Raw genomic sequence first — 14,307 nt, forward strand, 5'->3', positions numbered from 1 at the left:
CAGATCCCAAACATGGCATTGAAGGCTCCTGCCAGCCTCCTCTCTGTCCCTCTGTCCCTCTTCCCCAGCCCCTTTAGCCACACTGACCTTTCCTACCCTCAAACTAGCCATGCTCCCTCTACGTGCGAGCTTACACATGCTGGTTCCCTTTCCCGATTTTGACCCACCCAGCACTGTCCATCCTCCAGAACTCGGCTAAAGTGACCTTTTGTCAGAGAGGCCTTTTCTGCCCACCCCTTCTCCCAGTGCCCTCTATCCCCCCTTCATCGCAACCCGCACGTGCGTTATTACTGTATTTTGCCTGCAGTTATCTGTTGAAATAGATCTTCCTCTCTGATGACAGGATTGTCTTCATTCAATAGGACATCCCTAGCGTCAACATCTCGGGAGCTTGAGTGATGTGCAGAACGCTCCCCCCGGGGCACCGGAGAGGAATGTGCTCGGGACACCCACCTGATCCCTGGGACTAGACCTGCCAATGCTCATGCCTGTGGTGGCCATACCTACCTCACTCCCCATCTGACAACAAAGTCTGTTCTACAGGGTCCCTGCCTTTCAGAGACTCTGCTTGCATACCTCCAGGAAAGGGATGATCACCACCTCCCCAGGTCGTGATTCCACATTGGCCCGACAGCACCAAAGTCAGATGAGGGAGTATCATGGTACCAGCAAACAGGTAGGGAAAAAAAATAGAAACAATGTTGCCGTTCTCAGCTATGGGCTTTACATCCTCTGCCTTAATCCATCTTCACCAGAGCCCTGTGAAAGAGGCCCTTTGCAGGGACATTCATAGTACAGGAGAGAAAACTGAGGCTCAATGAGGTTAGTGACCCATCCAAGGTCACACGGCAAGGAAGAGGTGAAGGTAAGAGCCGTCCACAGAGCCTCGCAACCTACTGCCACACACCCCATTCTCCCAGACCCAAACTCGTGTGATCATCTAGTTTTCAAACACAAGAGGGAGTTCTCCGCTATGCCCGCTGTCTGCTCACCCATTTTCAATTCTCACTTAGCAATAGGCTATGAATATCTTTCCATGAATTTTTACTTTTACTGATTCTTTTTTCACGGCTGTGTTATATTCCATTGTGTGACTGATCCATTAAACTCTTTGCCTGGGACCGGACGCTTATATTCTCAATTATTTTACAAGGATCCGTTTCTAGAAGTAGAATGGCTGGTATAAAGCGTCTTTGGAGGTTTTGATACATGGTGACAAGTCGTCCGGTTGAAATGATTGTAGCAGGCCCTCGTTCCCCTGGGCCTGGCCTTGGGCCTGTCGTACATAAGTCCCTTGTCAAGAACCCTGCGCATCGTGGTGATTTACACACAAGCCTTCCCTCTCACCTCACCCCACCCTCCAGAGTGCGAGACCACCCCCGCCCCCGCCCCCCTGCAAAAGCAGAAACCTCAAGCCTCGCTGGGTTCCTGCCTTCCTGGCAAGTCCCGAAGAGATGTTTTCACCCAGCCAGTGTTGCTAGTCACTCCTAGTTCCTCCAGGGCCCGCCAGGAGGGGTTTCGGGCCTCACCAACCCGCGTGTGCCACTTCCATGCCAGGCGTGGTTTCCCGCTGGGCTGCAGCTGCCCCTCACCAGCTGGTGACTCAGACTCTGGCCCGGATGGCAGCGCTGGCTGGCTCTACCCAGCTCTCCGTGTGACTAAGCCTGCGGTAAGGCTGGGCCGGGCCTCCGGAGGTGGAGCCACGTCCACCGCAGCCGGCCCTTCTTCCTCTCTCCCTTAAGTCTTACTGCTTTCTGTCCTCTGGTCCTTCTGAACAGAATGAGAACAATTCTGGATTCGGAGTGCCTGCATGTCCCAGGGTGACGGAGACCTGGTTCCCACACCCTTGGGGGTGCGTCCCACCGGGAGGACAGAAGCCATGGCACGGGAAGGAACAAAGAAGAGCCCCAAGAGGAAGGGGGGGAGCCCCAAGAGGAAGGAGAGCGATGCCGTGGGGAGAGTCCACAGCTGGGCATCAGGGTGGGCACGGGCCACTGTGTGAGGACCACGAGGACCAGGTAGGGTCCCAGGAGCAGGGAACTTGCAAGGACGGTACCCCCTATATGGTGCCTCCATGAAAAGTGGCCAAGTCAGTGACAACAGTCTGGGACAGTCTCACCCCAGGGCCCCAGCTGGCTTAGCAAGTGCAGCAGGGTCTGGATCAACTCCTGTCACCCAGCCCACCAGACGCCCTCAGAGAAGGTTTGACCTGCACATGTGGGCAGGGAGCCCCAAGCAAGGAGGCAGTTGCAGGGCTGGTACTTCCTTCCAGGGGGGCATTTGGAAATGTGCATAGGGGGCTGTTCTTAATTATCACCATGCGGGCTGTCTGTGGGGTGGGGGAGAGGATGCTGCTGGCATCTGGTGCCTGAAAGTCAGGGATGCTATGCATTCTGCTGAGCTGGCCAGTTCTACCCAGCAGAACCCGCCCTGCACCCCAAAACCCAGGGCTGAGACCCCTCTGCTGCCCCGTTCCCTTGTGGAGAGGATTGTGCCTACTGCAGATATCTCTCTAATGTTCGAAGTGGTTCTGAGATACGCAGCTAATGTTCTTATCCATCATCTAGGCATAAGATGGTAAGGACATGGGCATGGCACGTGCTGGGCACACAGCCAGGCCCTTGGATGTGTTATCTTCCTAATGGTCCCAAGAGGGTCGCACTATTATTATCCCATTTTGCAGATAAGGAAACACAAGCTCAGAGAGGTGAGGTCAGTCACATGTGTGGGAAGTCAGGAAGCCAGTTTTTCAGCCCTGGGTTTTCTTCACTGCAAAGCCCTAAACCCATACAGGACAGACAGGAAATGGACACACTGACGTTTTCATGGCTCCCCAACTAGTTACTGGCAAATCCAGAACCAAGGTCTCTGAACCTGCTAATCAGGCATCTTCCCTCTCCAGCTCTGTGCCAAGGGCCCAGTCTGCAGATGTGGAGCTGTTTAAAAAGAATAAAAACCCGGAGCAGAGACCTTTCTCGAGCCTGTCCTCTACCCACGCTGTCTGCTTTCTCCACGTCTTCCTGCCCTGGAAACTTGAAGGCAATTCCTTTTACCTAAAATTCCTTTTGCCTTTCTACCTGTAAGATATCTTCCTGCAACTCTGAAGAGCTCCAAAGCGGCTAAATCCTACCTCTCTGCCCACCAGAAAAGGCCCCGGTTGCCCTCAAGGCGAGCAGGAGTGGCGTTTGAAAGTTCCTTAATCTTCCTATGGCCCTGGGGACTAGGTCCCACTGGCAGTCCCCATCCTGGGTCTGAGCTTTTGCAAAAGAGAGCTAATAATCCCCATCCTCCTAGGTGATGTAGAGAGGCAATGAAATTGACCAAGCACAGCTCTTGGCCCCGGGCCATTAAACAGTAGCTGTTCTCATGACGACTGTCAGCATCGAGTGTGGAAGACAGGTGGGTCTATACGGATAGTGGAAGATGCTGGGATAGAGGTTTGAGCCAAGGATCCCGGGATCCCAGAGCTGGGAAGGTGTAGCAGGAAGCAAGGTGGCTTTCTAGGAAGACAGGTGCTTGAGCTGGGCTGTAAGAGCTGGAATAGGGTTGTTGTAAAGAAGCCTTGGGTCGCAGGTGTGCCTGCTGAGCTGCAGAGCGCTGATTGGTAGACTTTCTCTTAGGGATGCCCCAGGTGAGAAGAAAGGACCCTGTGGGGCACAGGGGAAGAGGCTGGAAGTACTGAGCGGGGTAACAGGGTCAGGAAAACAGTTTCTTTCTTTTATTTGTTGAAGCCTAATTTACATATATCAAATGCACAATGAGGTTTTTTTTAATGCTTTTGCAAAACAATGCTTTTGCTGCTTTATTGAAGTATAATTGACATATAGTAAACTGCACAAATTTAAAGTGTAGATTTGTGGGGTGCCTGAGTGGCTCAGCAGGTTTAAGCCTCTGCCTTTGGCTCAGGTCATGATCCCAGGGATCTGGGATCGAACCCTGGATAGGGCTCTCTGCTCAGTAGGGGGGGCCTCCCTCCCCCTCTCTCTGCCTGCCTTTCTGCCTACTTGTGATCTCTGTCAAATAAATAAATAAAATCTCTTAAAAAATAAATAAGGTGTCGGGACACCTGGGTGGCTCAGTTGGTTAAGCGGCTGCCTTCGGCTCAGGTCATGATCCCAGCGTCCTGGGATCGAGTCCCACATCGGGCTCCTTGCTCCGCAGGGAGCCTGCTTCTCCCTCTGACTCTTCCTTCCACTCTGTCTGCCTGTGCTCGCTCTCATTCACTCTCTCTCTGACAAATAAATAAATAAAATCTTTAAATAAATAAATAAATAAATAAATAAGGTGTAGATTTGGGGCACCTGGGTGGCTCAGTCTGTTAAGCGTCTGCCTTCGTATCAGATCATGATCTCAGGGTCCTGGGATCAAGCCCTGCATTGGGCTCCCTGCTCCATAGAGGAGCCTGCTTCTCCCTTCTCCCTCTGCTCATGTTCTCTCTCTCTCAAATGAATAAAATCTTTTTTTTTTAATGGTATAAAAAAGGGTGCCTGGGTGGCTCAGTGGGTTAAGCCGCTGCCTTCAGCTCAGGTCATGATCTCAGGGTCCTGGGATCGAGTCCCGCATCGGGCTCTCTGCTCAGCAGGGAGCCTGCTTCCTCCTCTCTCTCTCTCTGCCTGCCTCTCTGCCTACTTGTGATCTCTTTCAGTCAAATAAATAAATAAAAAAATTTTTTTAAATGGTATAAGAAATAAAAATAAATAAAGTGTCAATTTGATGATTTGGGGCATATGAATAAGTCTGTAGAACCAGCACCACAATAAAGGTAAGAGACAAACCCATAATCCCCCAGGGTTTCCTCCTGGCCCTTTGTAATTCTCCTTCCTTTCTCCTACCCACCTCATTTGGAGGCAGCCACTGATTTGATTCCCATCGCTATAGAGGAGTTTACATTTTCTAGAATTTTATATAAATGGAATATACACTATACTTTTTTGTCTGTCTCACTTTTTTTTTTTTTTAAGATTTTATTTATTTATTTGACAGAGATCACAATTAGGCAGAGAGGCGGGCAGAGAGAGAGAGAGAGGAGGAAGCAGGCTCCCTGCTGAGCAGAGAGCCTGATGTGGAGCTCGATCTGGGATCATGACCTGAGCTGAAGGCAGAGGCTTTAACCCACTGAGCCACCCAGGCGCCCCTTGTCTGACTTTTTTTAACCCATATCATAATTTTAAAGATTTTATTAAAAAATTTTTTTAAAGGTCTTATTTATTTATTTGACAGAGAGAGACACAGCGAGAGAGGGAACATAAGCAGGGGGAGTGGGAGAGGGAGAAGCAGGCTTCCTGCCAAGCAGGGAGGCCCATGTGGGGCTCTATCCCAGGACCCTGGGATCATGACCTGAGCTGAAGGCAGATGCTTAAGAACTGAGCCGCCCAGGCACCCCTAAAAGATTTTCTTTTTAAGGAATCTCCACAACCAACGTGGGGCTCGAACTCATAACCTTGAGATCAAGAGTCACATGCTCCACCAGCACCCCTTAAAACTCAGTATCATAAATTTGAGATTGTATTAGCAGCTTCCTGCTTTTTATTGCTGCCTTAGTCTATGCAGTGCAATTGTACCACATTGTCTCCATCCATTCACGCTCGTCACATCTGTCTTCGTGACCGTCTGAGTTGTTTTAGCTTTAACGTCTAAGCAAAGCTGCTGTGCGCAAGCATGCATGGCTTGCTGAGTTGTTGTTTTTTTTTTTTTAAGATTCATTTATTTATTTGAGAGAAAGAAAGGAGAGAGAGAAAGAGAGAATGTGGGTGAGCAGAGGGGAGGGGCAGAGGGAGAAGGAGAGACTCTCAAGCAAGCTCCCCACTGAGCGTGGGGCCCACAGCGGGGCTCGATCCCAGGACCCCAAGGTCCCAGCCAGTGCCAAAATCAAGAGGCAGGTGTTTAACCGACTGAGCCATCCCAGTGCCCTTGCTTGATGAGTTTTATGTACATAGGCGTGTGTGTAACTATCACCCACATCAAGATACGAAACATTTGCAGCACCCCAGAAGTTCTCTTAATGTCGGGCCATACTCCCCCAAAGGTGATCGCTGTTCTGACTTCCACCATAGATCCATTTTGTTTGTCTTAGAGTTTCATAGAAATGGAATTAAACAGCAATGCGGTACATTTTCTTTTGTGCCTGGTTTCTTTGGCTTAACATCACGTTTCTGAGATTACCCCGTATTGTCCCCTATAGCTGCCGTTCATCCCCGTTTTCTGCTGTGTAGTATCCCGCTGTGTGGACACGCCATAAAGTGTTTATCACATGCTCCTGTTGATGGACATTTGGGCTACACCCAGGTTTTGGCTATCATAAATAAAGATGTTAGAAACGTTTATGTATAGTCTTTCCGCAGACTCACATTCTCTTTCTTCCTGGTGCCTGAGTCATAGCTAAGAGTGGAATTTCTGGTTATAGGGGAAGTATGCTTATTACTAGAAACTGCCAAACATTTTTTTCAGAATAGTTGTCCCATTTCATACCCCCACCAGCACTGTAAGAGAGTTCCGGTTGCTCGAACTTCCTCCCAACATTTGGTATTGTTAAAGCTTTTGATTTTATTTTTTTAAAGATTTTATATATATTGAGAGAGAAAAGCCATGTGCATGAGCGAACACGAGTTGGGGGAGAGGCAGAGGGCAGAGGGAGAAGCAGACTCTTCACTGAGCAGGGACCCCCGACTCAGGGCTTGTTCCCCGGACTCTGGGATCATGACCTGAGCTGAAGGTAGACACTTAACTGACTGAGCCACCAGGCACCCCAAGCCTTTTGATTTTAGCCTCTCAACTGGTGAGTGGTGGTATCTCATGGTGGTTTTGGGTTTTTGCATTTCCCTTATGACTAATGATGTTGGGCATTCTTTCCTGTGATATTGGATTTCGTTTTTCATTTACAGGCTGTGTGATTATGAAACACACTTAATGTAAGACATTTAACTACAGAAGTATATAAAGCACAAAACGGAAATTTTACCTTATTCTCCCAATTTCACTCCCTGTCATTAGCAAACAGTTTATTTTATTTTTTTTTTTTAAGATTTTATTTATTTATTTGACAGAGAGAAATCACAAGTAGACAGAGAGGCAGGCGGAGAGAGAGAGAGGGAAGCAGGCTCCCTGCTGAGCAGAGAGCCCGATGCGGGACTCGATCCCAGCACCCTGAGATCATGACCTGAGCTGAAGGCAGCGGCTTAACCCACTGAGCCACCCAGGCGCCCAGCAAACAGTTTATTATACGGCCTACACAAGCAGATACAGTTGTATACACACACACACACACACCCTTACATTTTTAAACCACACACACACAAACAAATCCTCATTTTATTGAACATATACTATGTGCAGATTGTAAGCTAAGGGTCTGACATGCATCCTATCACTGAAACTGTATAGTAACCATGATAATTAGAAGACAAGACGGAGGCTCAGAGAGGTTAAGACAGTTGCCAAGGTCACACAGCTCATAAGTGGCATTGTCTGTACTTGAATCCAGGTCTCTGACTTCAAAACCCTACGTGGATGAACGGAGATACTATCTTTTCCCAAATTAGATTCACTCACTCACTTGACTTTTTATTCATCCAACAAGTATTCTTAGAGCCCATGCCTGGCACTCCCTTGCCTCTCAGAGTCACAGATGAGCTGAAGAATCAGGTATATTGGCTAATGTAATTTATGGAGAAAGGAGTATGATGGGAGATGTAGAGGTGGCTGGTCTGACCTATATTTTGGGTCAAGAAAGGGTCCTGGAGGGGCGCCTGGGTGGCTCAGTGGATTAAGCCTCTGCCTTCAGCTCAGGTCATGATCCAGGGTTCTAGGATGGAGCCCTGCATTGGGCTCCCTGCTCAGCGGGGAGCCTGCATCCCCCTCTCTCTCTGCCTGCCTCTCTGCCTACTTGTGATCTCTGTCTGTCAAGTAAATAAATAAAATTTTAAAAGAAAAAAAATTTTATTAAAAAAAAAAAGAAAGGGTCCTGGAGTGACTCCTGAGGGGTGTGTCAGATGCCCACAGGCGAGAGGGTCAGGCTGCAGAAACACCACCTGTGCAGAGGGTAACCTCCAGGGAGCCCCTATCTTCCCTGAGGTGAGGTGGAGAATGCCAGCAGCGAGACCTTGAGGCCACCTTAAGGAGCCTGGCCCCCATCTTGAGTGTTAAGGGCTGGATCATGACTTTCGAATTCCAGGGCTTTAGGTTTTAATTTCCTTTCATCCCCATCCTACGAGATTGTTCTGCACGGAGCACAGTGTCCCGGTGACTTGGAGGCCACCCAGGCAACAACAGCTCCGCAGCGGTCCCCAGAAACACAGGTTCCGGCCCAGGTTTCAGGCGGCCTCGTCAGTCAGGAAGGACGCTACTGCCCCCTGGCGGTGACTGGGACGCGGTTGTGGAGGGAAATCCCACTTCTCCAGGGCCTGGGGAAAGGGAGGACACGGAGGGGTCCAGGGGTCCCACTCCTCCCCCAGACCTTCCGTCTCAGTCACCACCACCCCTCACCCCAATGCCCAGTCCACTCGTCATATAGGAGACTAGAGCAGTTTTTTGAAAACTTTTTTTTGGAAATAATTTCAAGCTTTCAGAAAATTTGCAAGAATGAAAAGAGTAGAAATGGCACACTTGTACACCCTTTGTCAGATAAAACTATAGTTTCATATGCACCCATATATACACACTCATTTGCATGCATATTGTAAGAATGTATAGATATAAACACATAACAGGGGATTACACATGTATGTGTGTTATTTGTGATAACATTCACACATGCATGTGTATGTATAGAACTTGTCCTGAATTATTTAAACATAAACTCTACCCATCATGGTTCTTTATACCTAAACACTCCAGTGTGTTTTTCCTAAGCTCAGGGATATTCTCCTACATAACAATACAGTTAGCAACTTCGGTGGAATTAATGTTGATTCAATACATACACACATACATTAATTAATTAATTAATTAATTTTAACAATTTTATTTATTTATTTGACAGAGAGAGAGGGAACATGAGCAGGGGGAGTGGGAGAGAGAGAAGCAGGTTTCCTGCCGAGCAAGGGGCCCAATGCAGGGCTTGATCCCAGGACCCTGGGATCATCACCTGAGCCAAAGGCAGATGCTTAATGATTGAGGCCCCCAGGCGACTGATCCTTTAAAAACCATGAATTACGGGGCACCTAGGTGGCTCAGTTGGTTAATCGACTGCCTTTGGCTCAGGTTATGATCCTGGAGTCCCAGGATTGAGTCCTGCATGGGGCTCCCTGCTCAGCAGGGAGTCTGCTTTTCCCTCTGACCCACCCCCCTCTCATGCTCTCTCTCTCTCTCAAATAAACAAAAAAGATAACAAAAACATGAATTACATCTTATCACTTTCCTGCTGACATCCCTCCAACGGCTTTCCATTGCTCTTGGAACTAAAATCCAAGCTCTTTATCACAGCCAAGTGTGTGACATGGCCCCACACCTTAGAGCCTCCCTTGCTCTTCCTTGTTTGCTATGTTCCAGCCACACCAATTGGTCTGTTTCATAAATGCGCCTAAGTTAACCCGACCCCAGGACCTTTGCACTTCCTGTTTCCGTCTCCCAATATCCACACGGTAGATTCCTTAGATTCAAGTCTCATCTCAAATGCTCCGACTTCGGAGAGGCTGCCTGGCAACACAGATTCTTTATCCCTCCACCCTGCTTTCGTTTTTCATGACACTTTTTATTATGTGAAATTATCCTGTTTATTACACTGTTATCGCCCGTCCTCCTCATCAGAGTGAACACCACACAGGGGCAGGAATTTTTAACCATTTTCTTCAATACTGGATTTCCCACCCCTAAAACAGTTTCTATCACATAGCAGGCATGCACCAATTTTGCTGAATGACAAGGACGACAAATAATGATTACAAGAATCAGCTCTGAGTCAGGCAGACCTCAGACGGAATCAGTGTTCTCCCACATACCTGTTGTGGAACCTCAAGTAAAGACTATTCATCTCTGAGCCTTGGTTTCCTCAATTGAACATGAAGATAAAAGTGGTACCTCTCACCACAAGGTACCCTTGATCTGATGAGCTAATGCTTGTAGACTATTGCTGGGCACATAGAAGTGCTTAATAACTTGTTATTTGTGCTTCAGAGATAGGTGAAGCAGCTGGTTTGGATGAGAAATAGGACGGAACCCATCTAGACTCTTCTTCCCGTGATCCTAGATGCAATCCTTTTTCTCTTGGCCATTTAAATCTCTTGTAACACTTCACTGCATTTTCTGGATGCCTCTTTTTTTTTTTTTTTTAAAGATTTTATTTATCCATTTGACAGACAGAGATCACAAGTAGGCAGAGAGAGAGGGAGAGCCGAGCAGAGAGCCTGATGCGGGGCTTGAATCCAGGACCCTGGGATCACGACCCAAGCCGAAGGCAGAGGCTTAACCTACTGAGCCACCCAGGGGCCCCTTCTGGATGCCTCTTTACTTGATAACTGCCTAAGGGCAGAGACCCTCTGTCTACTTAACACAGCATTTGGCTTAGAGAAGCTAGGATAGAAAAAGGAAGGAAGGGAGGAAGAGAAGCAGGGTGGGAGGGGTTTTACCTGTGTTCTTACAAAAGAAATGAGAATCTTTGATGAGATGCCAGTGCTGGGTTGGGGGAGGGAATGAGAACAGGAATAAAGATTCCAGGTTTTAGGAGTATAAGGTAATGGGAATGGGAAACAAGTGAGGTATTATTCTAGGGTGCAAAAATTTAAGGGTGGGGGGGAGATGCCAAAAATCTCAGTAATCAACATAAATAATAGTTTAATGAAGTATTTTTTAAAGATTTTATTTCTATTTATTTATTTATTTATTTATTTTTTTTAAAGATTTTATTTATTTATTTGTAAGAGAGAGAGAGTGAGAGCGAGCACAGGCAGAGAGAGTGGAAGGCAGAGTCAGAGGGAGAAGCAGGCTCCCTGCGGAGCAAGGAGCCCGATGTGGGACTCGATCCCAGGACGCTGGGATCATGACCTGAGCCGAAGGCAGCTGCTTAACCAACTGAGCCACCCAGGCGTCCCATCTATTTATTTATTTTTTAAAAAATATTTTATTTATTTGTCAGAGAGACAGAGAGAGAGCGAGCCCAAGCAGGGGAGTGGCAGGCAGAGCAGGCAGTGGGAGAAGCAGGCTCCCTGGTGAGCAGGGAGCTAGAGGATCCCAGGACCCCAGGGTCATGACGTAAGCTGAAGGCAGTCACTTCAATGAGCCACCCAGGTTTCCCTAAGATTTCATTATTTTAAGATTTATTTATTTTAGAGTGCCTGGGTGGCTCAGTCATTAAGTGGCTTCCTTCAGCTCAGGTCATGAGCCCAGGGTCCTGGGATTGAGCCCCACATCGGGTTCTCTGCTTGACAGGAAGCCTACTTCTCCTTCTCCCACTGCTTATGTTCCCTCTCTCACTGTCTCTCTCTCTGTCAAATAAATAAAGTCTTTTAAAAAAGAAAGATTTGGGGGCACCTGGGTGGCTCAGTGGGTTAAGCCTCTGCCTTCAGCTCAGGTCATGATCTCAGGGTCCTGGGATCGAGCCCCACATTGGGCTCTCTGCTCAGCGGGGAGCCTGCTTCCCCCTCTCTCTCTGCCTGCTTGTGATCTCTCTCTGTCAAATAAATAAATAAAATCTTTAAAAAAAAAAAAAGAAAGAAATATTTATTTATTTTAGATAGAGAGGTAAGTGGGGGGAGGGAGAGGGAGAGAGTCCTCTAGCAGACTCCCTGCTGAGCACAGAGGCCTGATGTGGGCTTGAGTTCACGACCTTGAGATCATGACCTAAACCAAAACAAAGAGCCAGACACTTAACCAACTGAGCCACCCAGGCATCCCTAATAAAGTATTTTAAATTAAAAATTAATGCCCCAAATTCCATGATGAGCAAAATATCAAACATTTAAATAAAACCCGGTCCTGAGGCAAGAGGAAAAGTACCAATCCCACTACCCTACTCCTGGCCCTCTGGGCCCTGCTGTTCCTCCCATCCACCTGCAGGTGGTAGGGTCAGCATAGTTTTAGAAAAATACTCTTTGGGGCGCCTGGGTGGCTCAGTGGGTTAAGCCTCTGCCTTCCGCTGGGGTCATGATCTCGGGATCCTCGGATCAAGCCCCACATCGGGCTCTCTGCTCAGCGGGGAGCCTGCTTCTCTCTCTCTCTCTGCCTGCCTCTGTCTACTTGTGATCTCTTTCTCTCTGTCAAATAAATAAATAAAATACTTTTTTAATAAAAGGAAAAATACTCTTTGCTTGGCTTTTGCTTTCTGGATCTGTGGAACCAGTGCCTGAAGTCCATGCTGACCTGGTTGGATGCGCATTCTATGAACTTACTTCTGGGGACCTCCGTTTTCCTATGTGTAAAGGGCTAGGAGCTCAAATTTCATTTCTAGCTCCTACGTCTCAGCCCTGGGTTCTCCTTCACCCTTACTCTTCTTGCCATTTGGAATGTCATTGTTTTTTTTTTTTTTTAAAGATTTTATTTATTTTATTTGACAGAGATCACAAGTAGGCAGAGAGGCAGGCAGAGAGAGAGAGAGAGGAGGAAGCAGGCTCCCCGCTGAGCAGAGAGCCCGATGCAGAACTCGATCCCAGGACCCTGAGATCATGACCTGAGCCGAAGGCAGCGGCTTAACCCACTGAGCCACCCAGGCGCCCCTGGAATGTCATTGTTTTCAATGTAGAACCCAGTTGTGGTCTCTCTCTTATCTTTCTCTGGTTGATTGAACTCTCAACTACAGGAATCCCACAATTTTCCCAAAGGGCAGAAGCTTCACTGTACAGACCATTATAGCCTTTCCAGTGTGTACAGCATGGTACAGGAGCTGAGGCAATGTTTAAATAACATGTTTTTCTGCTTAGAAAGTTATTTGTGTTTTCTCCTCTTTATTTATGTAATACATGGACTATGTTCCTAGTGATGAGACCTCTTATTCTCGAGGGTGGGGGTTGGGACCCCAAAGTGGAAATGATCTACAATTTTCTTTTCTTCTGCTTCTTTTTTTGTTTGTTTTCTAAAGATTGTATTTATTTAAAGTAAGAGAGAGAGAGCAGGAGCAGGGGAGAGGGGCAGAGGAAAATGGAGAGGGAGAAGGAGACTCCCTGCTGAGCAGGGAGCCAGATACAGGGTTCAATCCCAGGACCCTGAGATCAAGACCGGAGCCAACGGCAGATGCCCAACTGACTGAGCCAACCAGGTACCCCTCTTTTTTTTTTTTTAGTGGGGTTTTAGTACTAAGGTAATGTTAGTAAAATGGGTTATGAACTCTCCATATTTTCCCTGAGGTCTAGAATAGTTTATATAACCTAAGAATAATCTGATCTTTAAAGATTTTACTTATTTATTTGAGATAGAGATAGTGAAAGAGAGCACGAGAGGGGAGAAGGTCAGAGGGAGAAGCCCACTCCCCATGGAGCTGGGAGCCTGATGCGGGACTTGATCCGGGGACTCCAGGATCATGATCTGAGCCAAAGGCAGTTGCCTAACCAACTGAGTGACCCAGAACCCAAGAATAATCTGATCTTTAAAGGCTAGATAAAACTGTTGCAAAACCATCAGGGCCTGGTGCCTTTTCCTACCTCTAATTTTTATTAAAAATTTCAACTCTCGGGACTCCTGGGTTGCTCAGTTGGTTAAACACCTGCATTTGGGGGAAAAAAAAAAAGAAGCCATCTGCCTTTGGCTCAAGTCATGATCCCATCATCCTGGGATTGGCCCCACACTGGGCTCCCTGTTTATCAGGGAGCCCGCTTCTCCCTCTGCCTGCAGGTCCTCCTGCTTGTGCTCTGTCAAATAAATAAAATCTTCTTAAAAAAATTTTTAATCTATGGAAAAGTTGGGCACTCTTCACCTAGATTCACCAATTGTTAACATTTTGTCACATTTGTGCGCACTCTCTCTCTCACACACACACACACACACTCATGTTCTACTTTGTTCTGTGTCAACTTAGCTGGACCAGGTTTCCTAGAATTCTCTCCCCTGTGTGGTTCCAAGTCGGGTTGGCCACAGAATCCATTTGCTCAAGATTTAGAAGGAGTGGCCATTTTTTATGCTCTGAGGTTTGCAGGAAGGCCTCAGGCTCTTGCTGGAGCTGGCACGTGGCTGTCGCTGCTCTGTTAACGTACCTTGTCCATTCTGGGCACTCTGGGCTTGTAGCCTCCCTGGTTCCTGCCAGGCCTTCTCCTTTGACTAGTCTGAGTACTGGGATCAGGTAGGTGTGCAGCATGGCAAAGGACACCAGCTCGCCCGCCGGTCACCTGCGTCATTGAGGCTGAAGAGGGTGAGAGACAGATGTGGGGTCTACTGTGTCCTTGCCCT

General features: G+C 47.7%; 1 long non-coding RNA gene across 1 annotated transcript; it reads left to right on the forward strand.

The window, feature by feature from the left end:
* The first annotated feature begins 1,464 nt into the window (after window positions 1-1,464).
* Window positions 1,465-3,916, forward strand: LOC106006270. The gene is made up of 3 exons (XR_001180245.2): window positions 1,465-1,669; window positions 1,779-2,018; window positions 2,903-3,916. It is a non-coding gene; the product is annotated as an uncharacterized LOC106006270 (long non-coding RNA).
* The last annotated feature ends 10,391 nt before the right edge of the window (window positions 3,917-14,307 follow it).

This window comes from Mustela putorius, unplaced genomic scaffold (genome assembly GCF_011764305.1).
Source record: "Mustela putorius furo isolate JIRA1106 unplaced genomic scaffold, ASM1176430v1.1 tig00000596_pilon_pilon_pilon, whole genome shotgun sequence".
Taxonomy (NCBI): domain Eukaryota; kingdom Metazoa; phylum Chordata; class Mammalia; order Carnivora; family Mustelidae; genus Mustela; species Mustela putorius.